The sequence below is a fragment of the Ceratotherium simum genome, chromosome 7 (assembly GCF_057802395.1).
Source record: "Ceratotherium simum simum isolate JZ-2026a chromosome 7, ASM5780239v1, whole genome shotgun sequence".
Taxonomy (NCBI): Eukaryota; Metazoa; Chordata; class Mammalia; order Perissodactyla; family Rhinocerotidae; genus Ceratotherium; species Ceratotherium simum.
The window spans coordinates 42,991,344-42,996,917 of NC_141906.1; the positions used below are offsets into that span (position 1 = coordinate 42,991,344).

Sequence of the window (5,574 nt, forward strand, 5' to 3'; positions counted from 1 at the left end):
AGAATTGTGAAACCTTCCACAGCACTGCCTCCGTGGTTCTCCCTGGGTGGGTTATTCTGGCTGTGAGATGTTCTGTACAGCCTCTGGTGGGCCTACCTTATCGCCTCTTCAGCCCATTTTATTAAACGACAGCATTGTGAGGCCACCAGTCCTTTTGTCTGAATTGTGTGACTCTCCACCTAGCCTACATTTGGAACTTGAACAGCACTGTTGTCCTCTTCCAACCTTCTTCCCGTACATCCCCGGCACTACTGGTTTCTGTGAAAATGGCAGTGAACAGGTTCAGTTTTGAACTGGCCCTGAGGGTATGCATCAGGAGTTGTGTGGGCAACAGAAAGGGATGAGAGCCACTGGAGAACTGATGATGAATTTTTTTTCTTTTTTAACATTTTTTTTATATTAGCAATAAACGCAGTGGAAACAAACAGAAGCTTTCCGAAGAACCGACAAGATGGTGGAAGTGGAGCAGAAGGCGACCTTTCACAAGTTCACCTACCATGGCGTGGACCTCTGCCAGCTGCTGGACATGCCCTGTGAGCGGCTCACTCAGCTGGCTGGACGGCGCTCACACCGACCGGGGCTGAACCGGGCTGCAGAGGAAGCAGCTCTTCCTGCTGAAGCGCCTGCGCAAAGGCGGAGAAGGAGGCACCGCCCATGGAGACGCCCCAGATGAAGACACACCTCCGCAACTTGATATTTCTGCCTGAGATGGTGGGCCCCACTGTGAGCATCCACAATGGCAAGACCTTGAGCCAGGTGGAAATCAAGCCTGAGATGATCTGCCACTACCTGGGCGAGTTCTCCGTCACCTACGTGCCCGTGAAGCACAGTAGCCTGGCATTAGGCCCACCTGCTCCTGCAGCTTCCTCTCCATCAAATAGCCTGCTGAGCAAATACAGCCACAGATTTTTCTTAAAAAAAAAAAGACCCTCTAAAAGGGCCTTGGGCAACTTGGATTTAAATAGTTAATTCTTTTTAGTTATTCATAATAGCCGAGACGTGGAAACAACCTAAATATCCATCAACGGATGAATGGATAAAGAAAATGTGGTATATAAGTACAATGGAATATTATTCAGGCTAAAAAAGAAGGAAATCCTGCCATATGCAACAACGTAGGTGAATTTTGAGGACGTTATGCTAAGTAAAATACGTCAGTCACAGAAGAACAAAAACTGCAAGATTCCACCCATACAAAGTATCTAAAATAGTCAAACAAATAGAAGCAGAGAGTAGAATGGCGGTTGCCAGGGGCAGTGGTTAGGGAGAAATAGGAAGTTGCTATTCAGTAGGTATAAAGTTTCGGTTACGCAAGATGAATAAGTTCTAGAGATCTGCTGTACAACATTGTGCTTATAGTTAACAGTACTGTATTGTACACTTAAAAATTTTTGAGGTGGATCTCATGTTAAGTGTTATTACCACAATAAAGAAAGAGAGAAATTAAAATGGATGTTTATACTGTCTTTAATACACGAAGGCCATAGAATAACTTCGAAAATCTTGGAAAAATTGACCTATGACAAATGTTTCAGCTTATAGAAGAAAAAAGAAGATCTAGAGAAGGGGATTTATCTGAGTGGAGGAAGCTTCAGAACTGAGGGAAGCTCTTGACCAAAGTCATACACAACATAGTTTGTATTTTTCTAAAGTCTCTCCTTTTTTTCTTCCCCAGTTTTGAATACTCTGATTCAATGCCATGTCTTTGTTACGTTCTCTTCCATTTTTTGTTGTTATTGAGTGTTATTTATTTTTGTTAATTACTAACCGGTGGTGATTTACTAATTCACTATTTCATTCAACTGAATTTCGTTGTAAATGTCTAGATCAACTTCTCTCTTACATTTAGTTCTGATATTTGCTGCAACAAACAATTGTGTGCATGTGTGTGATCCATGGGTGATTAAGATCCTTCTGAGTTCTGATTGGTTGAATTTATTTGTGTTCCAGTTGTTAGAGAAAGATGCATATATGCTCAGGAATAAAAATAGCAATAACCAATTTTGCGTAGGTGTATTATTACATGTGTTTTATGTTTTATTAGGTTTAAATATCTATCACTACATTACTACTGTGACTACCATTACTACTAAAACAGCTAGAATTGAAAGAACATACTCTGTGTGCCAAACACTGTGCACTTCATGTAAGTTATCTCATTAATCCTCCCAAGGAGCTCTAGTCAAATTAATGGTACTTCCCTGAACACTCAATGCACTTTCCTGTGTTAGTGGATGTGCTGTTCCCTGTGCCTGATGTTTCCCTCTCTTTTATCTATCTGGTCAGCTCCTACTGATCCTTTAAAACTCTGTTCTTCAGAAATCTCTTTGTGAAGGCTTCCAAGATATTGTTCTCACTTACCCCCTTCCATTTTACTTCCTCTCTGTCAAGCGCAATTTACTGTATTTTTCACAATTAAACAATTGTGTTTGTCTTTAACTTTCTCTGCTAGTTTAGCAGATCTTACAGTGCTCATGAGCAACCCATGACAATAAATTGCTTGCCCAAAGTCACGCAGTTCATCACTGGTTTTTTCTTTTTTTGTCTTTTCATATCATTACATTTAATATTTTATTTCTGGATTGTTTTAGATTTTGTAGGTTGATGAATCTGCTAGTGGTAGATTTGTTTCTTTAAAGTATTAATATCTGCTTTTTTTTGACTTAAAGTTTAATCTAGGACATGAAATACCATATTAAATAGTAGTGAGTTAGAGCAGGCCTGTGTCCTGATTTGCCCAGAACAGTCCAGGTTAAGCAGTTGTCCCAAGTAAAGCCACTGTCTCAATACACCTAATGCTTACACTTGATTTAACTCTCAAAAATGTCCTGTTTTAGACAAAAGCTTCATACTCACTTTAGAAATTGTACATACATGACATCTTTCATTTCCTTCTAATTTAAAGGGATTTCTTCTAATATTTTTCTATTATTATCATGTTTGCTATAGGTTTCTAATAGTTTTTTTTCATCTTAAGAAACATTCCTTTTATTTTTAGTTGTTAATTTATTTTAATCAGGAATTGGTGTTGACTTTTATCAAATGTTTTTATCTTATCTATTATATAGACTACATTTTTTTCTCTTTTTATTTTTTTGAGGAAGATTGGCCCTGAGCTAATGTCTGTTGCCAATCTTCCTCTTTTTCTTTTTTCTCACCAAAGCCCCAGTACGTAATTGTATATCCTAGTTGTAGGTCCTTCTAGTTCTTCTATGTGGGACACTGCCTCAGCATGGCTTGATGAGTGGTGAGTAGGTCCATGCCCAGGATCCAAACTGGTGAACCCTGGGCCGCTGAAGCAGAACACACGAACTTAACTGCTACGCCACTGAGCTGGCACCTACATTTTTCTCTTAATATGTTAATGTAGTAAACCATATTAATCAACTTTCTAATATTGGATAATACTTAAAATCCTAGAGTAAACTGTATTTAGTCATGAAGTTGTATGTTTTAGTTTATTAAACTTCACAATTTGATGTATAAATAGTTTATTTGGGATTTAAAATATTTATGAGAATAGCCTAAACTTTATTTCTGTCCTTGTCTGATTTGTGTACCAAAGTTATTACAGCCTCATAAAATGAGCTATAGATATTTTCATATTTTTCCATATTTCTATATTTGTATACCATGATGAAATTCACCTGTGAAATATTTAAGTGTATGCTTTTTCGAGTTAGATGTTTTTAAATTCCTTTTCATGATATTCTATCATTACTGGTCTATCTGCATTTTCTACTTGTTTTTGTTTCAATTTGATTATTTCCATTTTCCTAGAATAGTATTCATTTAATCTATATTTTCAAATTAGTACAAAGTTTTACTTAGTGTTTTTTATATACATCCTTATATGTGTAGCTATGAGTGCATTCTCATTATTAATTATGATTTCTCTCTTTTACTTTATTAAATTTGACAAATTTCAGTCAAGTGAAATGGTTGATCACTGTACTGGTCTTTTCAAATTAAAAGACTTTGGTTTTAATCATCATGTTTAACTTTTGGTTTGATGGATGTTTTCTTGTATTAATTTTGATTTAATCAGTGCTAATTATTTGTATTTTCTTTGTTTTTTATTGTTTATTTTTCAACATCTTCGATTGAATGTTTAATTAATTTATTCTCAGTCTATTTTTTAATCTGTACATTTAGATAAAACATTTTCTTTGGAGTACTCTTTGGTTGTTGTACAGATTTTAATATGCAGGGTTTTCACTAATGTATTTCTGAGTAGGTTGTAATTTTAGTTAGTGTTTACTCTTCATCCCAAAAAAAGATCTTAGAAGAGAGATCACAAGTGAACATATTTCTTTTGGATTTCTTTTTTTTTAATTTCAAATTTCCATGGTTTTTAGTCAGTGAATGTAGTCTGTATGATTTTTGCTTTTTGGAATTTGTTAAGATTTCCTTTGTGATCAAATCCCAGGTTAATGTCTATGAATGTTTCACAGATGATGAAAAGAATGTCTGTTCTCTGTTTAACAGGAGCAAATCTCTAAATAAATGTTTGATTATTCATGGCGTTTATGTTACTTGATTCCTCTACATTTTATTTCATTTTTTTCTGTTGGCTTCTTGATGTATTTATGAGTTAAGTATATTAAAAAGATCCATTGTGATTGTGGAATTTTTTTGTGTGTATGTTTCTATTAGTTTTGCTTTATATGTTTTGAAGCCTTATTGTTAAGCACATATAGGTTCATGATTATTCTATCTTCTGAGTAGATTTTTTTATCAATTCAAAATATCACTTGGCCCTTTTAAATGAACTTCATTTTGAATTATTTTTATTGGATATTAATATTCCTACACTTGCCTTTGTTTATTTAGTATTTGTCTCTCAGTGTTTCGCATACACCAGGGTTGGGTTAACTGATGGTGCTGGTTGAGCAAATAACATCACTCAATTGCTTTATTCTTTCTTTGGGCCTGTTACCTTCCTTTAATTTATTTGATCTTTTTATCTATTTGTTGGCCTAGTCATCATTACTTGTATTTTTCTTAGGTTCTTGACCCCCACTTTGTCAATTAGGAGTGGTTGTATTTCAGCCCCCTCATTTCTTAGAAATTGAATTTGGAGCTTTTTTTTTTTTTTTTGTGAGGAAGATCAGCCCTGAGCTAACATCCATGCCAATCCTCCTCTTTTTGCTGAGGAAGACTGGCCCTGGGCTAACATCTGTGCTCATCTTCCTCCACTTTTTTTTTTACATGGGATGCCACTACAGCACGGCCTGACAAGTGGTGCATCAGTGCATGCCTGGGATCCAAACCCGGGCCACCAGCAGTGGAATGCAAGCACTTAACCACTACGCCACCAGGCCGGCCCCTAGGAATTGAATTTGAGGCTTTTTATTACCATGGAAAGAGCAAGAAAGCATTCCTACTGGCTTCTCTCATACTAACTGGATAGAACTAACCAGGATATGCCCCTAATTTTACTGCCGATTTGTCCTGAATTTTTAGAGTGGGCACTAGCATTCCCAGAATAAGACTTTTTCTCTCTGTATACGTTTAGAGTCTTTCATGCCTCCTTGGAGAGTGGGGTAACTGTACTAGGGCCAGCGATGTGTT

The 5,574-nt window shown here is 36.4% G+C and overlaps 1 pseudogene; it reads left to right on the top strand.

The window, feature by feature from the left end:
• The first annotated feature begins 432 nt into the window (after nucleotides 1-432).
• Nucleotides 433-881, top strand: LOC101408053 (small ribosomal subunit protein uS19 pseudogene; annotated as a pseudogene).
• Nucleotides 882-5,574: the final 4,693 nt, after the last annotated feature.